Raw genomic sequence first — 8,008 nt, 5'->3', positions numbered from 1 at the left:
GTCCCACAGAGTGACGCTGCCAGCACAATACTTCACCGTAAGGGTGGTATTAGGCAGGGGGTGAGCAGTACCTGGAGTTCTACCCAGAGTTTTGTTTTTGGCTCATCGCACCAGAATCTTCTGCCCCACTACTGTTTGGCAAGAGTGACGTCTGTCAATTCAGCCCAATTGATGGAGTGGTGCCCACAGGTTCTCCCATCTCACCAGAGGAGCTCTGAAGCTTTGTTAGAATGACCACTGGGTTCATTGTCACCTACGTGACCCCGAGGCTGCTCTTACCCAGTGACTCAGTAGGGAGTCCTGCTGCTTCCATTCCTCAATTCTTGAGGAAGCCTCACACCTTCAGGACTTGATCTTACGGCGGGGCCCGGATGTGGAGCCTCACCACAGTTTGATCACCGGTGTCTACAGCGACTTCCTTGGACTGCAGGGCTTGGCTTCTGTCCTGTTGTGCAGTGTGACTTGTAGGACCCTCAGTAATGACGGCCGGTCGCCTCCTGGACACGCGTCAAGGAGAATTAAAGAAAACTGGAGCCACCCAAGCAAAAGCTGGAGTGGCACAGGGGAAGGCTCTGCATACGTCAAGGAAGGGAGCCGTTTCAGTTTTAAATTTTTTTTTTAATATATATTTGCAAACCTCTCTGAACGCGTGTCGCTTTAGGGCTCTGAGCGGTGGGAGAAATAAAAATAAAATGGCAGCTCTGTCCATTTAAAATGAAATCTACAACACAATCGAGTGCGCAGAAAGCCAAGGGGTCTCAAAACTTTCTAGAACCACGGAGTATTATATATACACTCACCTAAAGGATTATTAGGAACACCTGCTCAATTTCTTATTAATGCAATTATCTAATCAACCAATCACATGGCAGTTGCTTCAATGCATTTCGGGGTGTGGTCCTGGTCAAGACAATCTGCTGAACTCCAAACTGAATGGCAGAATGGCAAAGAAAGGTGATTTAAGCAATTTTGAGCGTGGCATGGTTGTTGGTGCCAGACGGGCCGGTCTGAGTATTTCACAATCTGCTCAGTTACTGGGATTTTCACGCACAACCATTTCTAGGGTTTACAAAGAATGGTGTGAAAAGGGAAAAACATCCAGTATGTGGCAGTCCTGTGGGCGAAAATGCCTTGTTGATGCTAGAGGTCAGAGGAGAATGAATGGGCCGACTGATTCAAGCTGATAGAAGAGCAACTTTGACTGAAATAACCACTTGTTACAACCGAGGTATGCAGCAAAGCATTTGTGAAGCCACAACACGCACAACCTTGAGGCGGATGGGCTACAACAGCAGAAGACCCCACCGGTACCACTCATCTCCACTACAAATAGGAAAAAGAGGCTACAATTTGCACGAGCTCACCAAAATTGGACAGTTGAAGACTGGAAAAATGTTGCCTGGTCTGATGAGTCTCAATTTCTGTTGAGACATTCAAATGGTAGTCAGAATTTGGCGTAAACAGAATGAGAACATGGATCCATCATGCCTTGTTACCACTGTGCAGGCTGGTGGTGGTGGTGTAATGGTGTGGGGGATGTTTTCTTGGCACACTTTAGGCCCCTTAGTGCCAATTGGGCATCGTTTAAATGCCACGGGCTACCTGAGCATTGTTTCTGACCATGTCCATCCCTTCATGACCACCATGTACCCATCCTCTGATGGCTGCTTCCAGCAGGATAATGCACCATGTCACAAAGCTCGAATCATTTCAAATTGGTTTCTTGAACATGACAATGAGTTCACTGTACTAAAATGGCCCCCACAGTCACCAGATCTCAACCCAATAGAGCATCTTTGGGATGTGGTGGAACGGGAGCTTCGTGCCCTGGATGTGCATCCCACAAATCTCCATCAACTGCAAGATGCTATCCTATCAATATGGGCCAGCATTTCTAAAGAATGCTTTCAGCAGCACCTTGTTGAGTCAATGCCATGTAGAATTAAGGCAGTTCTGAAGGCGAAAGGGGGTCAAACACCGTATTAGTATGGTGGTCCTAATAATCCTTTAGGTGAGTGTAGAATACTCTACATGTATAAATCGATATGAAAGGCACTATAGACAATAAAATGAAATCATATAAGGATGTGAAGGGCAACATCCACAAAGTGATAGATAGGAAAGGCACTATATAATAGACAGATGGATATGAAAAGGCACAATTGTTAAGATAGGAAATGCGCTGTATGATAGATTAATATGAAAGGCGCTATACAATAGGCAGGTACATAGATGGACAAACTTGAAAGGAACTATCTGTATATATAAACTGCTCAAAAAAATTAAAGGAACACTTTGACAAACTTCAGATATCAATTTGGGAAACTGCTGCTGGCTGTCTCTAGCGATATGGACTGATATGGTGATGTGTTAGGAATGAAGGGATGGAAATAAAAATGATGAACCTACAGAGGGCTGAACTCAGACACCCCGAAAATCAAAGTGGAGAAACGAGCAGGCAGGCGAGTCTGTTTTGCTTAAATTTCGTTGCAGTAACTCCAAGTCGTACTCGGTAGTTTGTATGTATGCCTGATAACGTCCTAATGAGATGACAGATGGTGTCCTGGGGGATCTCCTCCCAGATCTGGACCAGGGCAGCACTGAGCTCCTGGACAGTCTGAGGTGTCAGATGGACCCAAACATAATGTCCCACCCAGAGGAGTTCTATTGGATTGAAGTCAGACGAGTGAGCGCGGGGGTCAGTCAATGGTATCAATTCCTTCATCCTCTCGCCACATGAGGTCGGGCATTGTCGTGCACCAGGATGAACCCAGGAGTCACTGCACCAGCATAGGCTCGGACTATGAGTCCAAGGATTTCATCCCGATACCTAATGGCAGTCAAGGTGCTGTTGTCTAGCCTGTAGAGGTCTGTGTGTCCCTCCATGGATTTGCCTCCCCAGATATACCATCACAGACCCACCACCAAACCGGTCGTGCTGAACGATGTTACAGGCAGCATATCGTTCTCCACGGCTTCTCCAGACCCTTTCACGTCTGTCACGTGTGCTCAGGGTGAACCTGCTCTCATCTGTGAAAAGCCCAGGGCACCAGTGGTGGACCTGCCAATTCTGGTATTCTATGGCAAATGCCAATCGAGCTCCACGGTGCCCACTAGATGACATCAGGCTCTCAGGACACCCTCATGAAGTCTGTTCCTGATTGTTTGGTCAGAGACATTCACACCAGTGGTCTGCCTACCTTCTGGAGCTCATTTTGTAGGCTCTGCCAGTGCTCCTTGCCCAGTCAGTCATGCTGATGGGTTAAGGACCTTCTACGAGGGTAACTGCCTGTCTCCTGGAATCTCCACCATGGCCTTGAGATTGTGCTGCGAGAGACAACAAACCTTCTGGCAATGGGAGGCACGTATTGACGGAGAAGTTGGACTACCTGTGCCACCTCTGTAGAGTCCAGGTATGGTCTCATGCTACCAGTAGTGACACTGACTGCAGCCAAATGCACAATGAGTGACAAAACAGATGAGGAGGGAAAAATGTCAGAGGCCTCCCTCCACCTGTTAAACCATTCATTCCTGTTTTGGGGGTCGTCTCATTGTTGCCCCTCATGAGCACCAAAGCAGCTGAAACTGATGAACAAGCCCCTCTGCTACTCAACTGAGCAGATCAACAGCCCACAAGTTTCATGGCCTTGATGGTATACTCGGATTTAAAAGTGGTCCTTTCATTTTTTGAGCAGTTTACATATAAAATCCAACGTCTGTCAGTCGCTTTTCACAAGAGAACTACTCAACGGATTTAGATTTTTTTTCTTCTTCTAGAATTTACTTGAACATTTCAGTTGGTTTTGCGACTTCTCTCATCGCACGAAGTATCACAGTTCACTTGCAGGAGTGATATATTCTCTCTAATCCAAGACAGAGGAGAGATGGAAACGTGACGTCAGGAGCAGGGAGCTGGGCAGGGTCCTCCTCGCTGTCGTGTTTCACTTGTAGGCCGGGCAAGTACAGAAGGCACAATATAATAGATAGATATGAACGGCACTGCTCACAATAAAATGAAATGATAGATATGAACGGCACTGCTCACAATAAAATGAAATGATAGATATGAACGGCACTGCTCACAATAAAATGAAATGATAGATATGAAAGGCAACTTCCATCCATCATCCAACCCACTATATCCTAACTACAGAGTCACAGGGGGGCTGCTGGAGCCAATCCCAGCCAACACAGGGCGCAAGGCAGGAAACAAACCCCGGGCAAAGCGCCAGCCCACACATACACACACACACACGGGGCAATTTAGAATCGCCAGTGCACCAAACTGGCATGTCTTTGGACTGTGGAAGGAAACCCATGCGGACACGGGGAGAACATGCAAACTCCACGCATGTGGAGAAGACGGGTCTCCTAACTGCGAGGCAGCAGCGCTACCCACTGCGCCACCGTGCCGCCCCTGAAAGGCAACTTACACTATAAAATATCAAATGATAAAATATGCAAGGCTCAATACTATAGACTGATAGATATGAAAGGCACTATATAACAGGCAGGTACATAGATAGACAAAAGTGAAAGGCACTATACACAATAAAATGAAATGATAAAATATATATATATGACATATAATATTGTATATATGTATAATATATAGATAGATATGAAAGGCACTGTACAATAGAGATATATGGATAGATGTGAGGCATTATACAATAGACGGTATAAAAGGCGCTATACACAATACAATGAAATGACATGGCAGATAGAAGTGAAAGGCGCTACACGATAAACTGCCAGGCTGATATCAGCGAATTCTTGCTTGGCTTCAGTTTTCAACGTTTGAGGTGCTGTGTGGTTAAAATGGCAGCGACGTGGAGCTGACCGAGTGGTGAGTTGCCGTCAGACAACGTGGTGCCTTTGCACCCCCCACAGCTTCTGACCCGTAGCAGACGTTAAAGCGGGTCCGAGGTGGTCTCGTGTTGCTCGGCCCCCAGAGTGCCTTCGATTATCTCACTGCACAAGTCAGACAGTCCAGGATCGTGCGAGCTGTGAATAGAAGCTGCCGTCATGTGCTTCACCAGCTGCCAGCGTGGGAAATTTAGGTCATTCACATGAGTGGCTCGCCTGCTAAACTGAACTCGACGGCAGGGTGGGCTGAGGAGGACTCGGCCGCCTCTCAAAGTCGCAGTCGGTTGTATTATTTATTTATTTATTTATTTATTTATTTATTTTATGCCTCGTTTTGTACCTGCCGATTATAAAGGCCGGCCTTTACCACTGAGATGATGAGCAGGTGAAGTGCACCTTGCAGAAGCGCCTGACATTCTTCCTCTTGACCAGCAGATGGCAGCACCATCCCACCTCTCAAGCTGTCTTGGGCCCCAGCCTGGTCCTTTCCAATGATCCCTGATATGTTTTTTTGTAAAATTTAGGAGAGTCCGACTTCCTTTGAAGGTCTCATCAGGCAGGGATTCTCATCATGTTGGCAAATCCACCGTCTTGGCATCTGCTCCAAGTTTCCCCTCCATTCTTCTCTACCCGTGTAATTGGGTTTATTTTTCAGTTTGGATTATTTGGATTTCAAGTTGGCACCGTACCACAGAGGGGATTTGAAATGGGCAACTCAAGGAGGCCGTGTGCAGCCCAGCAGATAAAGAAAGGGGGGCTTCTAAAATGTGCCGGGTGGGGATTAAGCGGGGCTTTGATTAAACTGAACTCGTGCCAGCCTGGCTTCCTGTTCGCTGTCGTATCCCAGGGCCGGCTGCCCAGTTCCGTGGCGTTGGCGTCTTCCACATTCTGTGTGAGTGCTCACCTGTTCTAGGACCCCGAGCAGTTAAGCCGTTGAAGAAATGAGCATGAAATCTATGAAACGGAGCAGGGGGATGTTGTGGACACCCAAGGGGACGTTGAGGCTCGAGCAGGGTTTAATGTGGCATTGTTATGGCATGCATGTTGAGAGGTCCTGGGAGACGGGCTGGGCGAGCCTAGGCAGTGCCATCCACGCTGCTGCTCCTACCCGGCTTCAATGCTGTGACCTCTTTATTTGTGGTGCCTTGACGCAGACCCAAGATGGTTGCAGAGCACCATTTAGCTCAGATCAGCAAGCTGTCATCTTTAATTCAACGTGACAGTTGAGAAATACCACGTCGACTCTTAGCAGCGCAATACATTTCACGTACTTGCTGTGTGACCGCACACACACACACATACACTTTTTTTTCTTGTTGATGATGAAATCTGCTTGGATACAAGTGAAGGAATGGCAGGTGCAGCGTGACGGCCAAGGACAAGGGGCTGTCGACTGCCATCATGCCAGGGTGCGGGGGGAAAAAGAAAAACAGGCAGTTTATAGTCAAATGAACCATCCTGTGTGTGCCGCCCCCTCATCCCACTGCTTCCCAATGACACACACCGGACCTCGTCACTGTAGATCGGAGCTCGGCTCGCTGCCCTGGCAACTCTTAGAGACGCACTCGGCGGCTGCACCACGTACAGCGTGTCTGACTTGCTGCTGCTGCAGATCGGAGCTCGGCTCGCTGGCCTGCCGCCTTACATGCAAAAGTACCATCAACAGTGGAGAAAACTGGAGCTCGTCTTGCTGCCATTACGATAAGAGTTGAGTTCTTTTTTATCTCCCTAGTGACCGTGTAGAAGAACGGCACAAAACAAAAATCAAGATTTGGGGATTGGCCTCGTATGTTGTTCGGTGGAGTGGGCACAAAAGACTGAAACCGACAAAGACAAACGGAAAATGAAACAAAGCACAACGTAGGGGGAGCTAGGGGGAGGTCATCAGGGCAGGGCAGGAGTGAGGTCATCAGGGTAGGACTGAGGTGAGGCCATTAAGGTGAGGCAGGAGTGAGGTCATCAAGGCGGGGCAGGGCTGAGGTCATCAGGTTAGGACTAAGGTGAGGCCATTAGGGCGGGAAGGAGTGAGGTCATCAAGGCGGGGCAGGAGTGAGGTCATCATGGTGGGACTGAAGTGAGATCATCACGGTGGGACGGAAGTGAGGTCATCAGGGAGGGACTGAGATGAAGTTATCAGGGTGGGATGGAAGTGATGTCATCAGGGCGGGCAGAAGTGAGGTAATCTGGAAGGAAGGAAAGTGATTTAGTCTTCCATTGTTCTGTGGGAAGAAGGAGAGAAGGCATTAGTACCCTTTACTAGCCCTTTCCCCGGTGTTTTCGTGCCCTTTGGCTGTCCCCTAATCGCGTGTGTGTGACAACTGATATCTGGGGTACTGTTATCTCTCAGTCCGGCCTGACGCCCCTTTTGTTCTCTCTTTTAAATGTGTTAAGTATTTACTGAATTTTCTGGCATGTTCCATGTGCCTTGTGGGTGGTGCCCCAAGGGGCGGGACCACCTGCCAATCACCACCAGGGACTGCCCCCTCACCCTATCAACCTGCAGGGTCTCCCACAGTCCCGAGTGGTTCATTGAGAGCGTGCTGAGGAGTTTTGTTATTTTTGTGTCTTTTTTTTTTGTTTTTCTCAGACCTTCTGCTTTGTGTTTCTGTACGTTTGTTCCATCAGTCAAAGAAACAGTACTAATAATACATTGTAATTATATAGCGCCTTTCCAAACACTAGAAAGATGGGCTGCTGTGTCAATGGTGTGTGTTCCTCAGTAGTGAATATTTCTATTTAAAGACGGAGGCAGAAATCTCCTTCAGTGAATGCAAAATTCTACGTGTGTGTGTGTGAGTGTGTGTGAGGGAGACCCCTTAATAGCAGAGAAATGACACACCGCGGACCCTCTGCCCATTTCCTTAGCCTGCTAACGCAGGTCAGGGTCACCGAACATCACAGACGCGGCAGACCACCCAGGGCCAGCAGTCGCAAGTTGCTGTCATTCTGCATTTCCGTTTCCACGTCCTAACGGAATTTACAGCGGCGTGCAGAACTATTTAATCTGCTTGACAGTCTGCTTGGCACAAGATTTGTCCCCCATGTTCATCCATTTGGTATTTTAATGTGAGCTCTCGTGCCGTAACAATACATTTACAAATAAACCTGATATTTAACTGAAGAAGACAAACTCCATAAT

Source organism: Polypterus senegalus, chromosome 17 (genome assembly GCF_016835505.1).
Source record: "Polypterus senegalus isolate Bchr_013 chromosome 17, ASM1683550v1, whole genome shotgun sequence".
NCBI classification, from domain to species: domain Eukaryota; kingdom Metazoa; phylum Chordata; class Cladistia; order Polypteriformes; family Polypteridae; genus Polypterus; species Polypterus senegalus.
The sequence above is the reverse complement of the archived record's forward strand: the minus strand, read 5'-3'. Positions refer to the sequence as shown.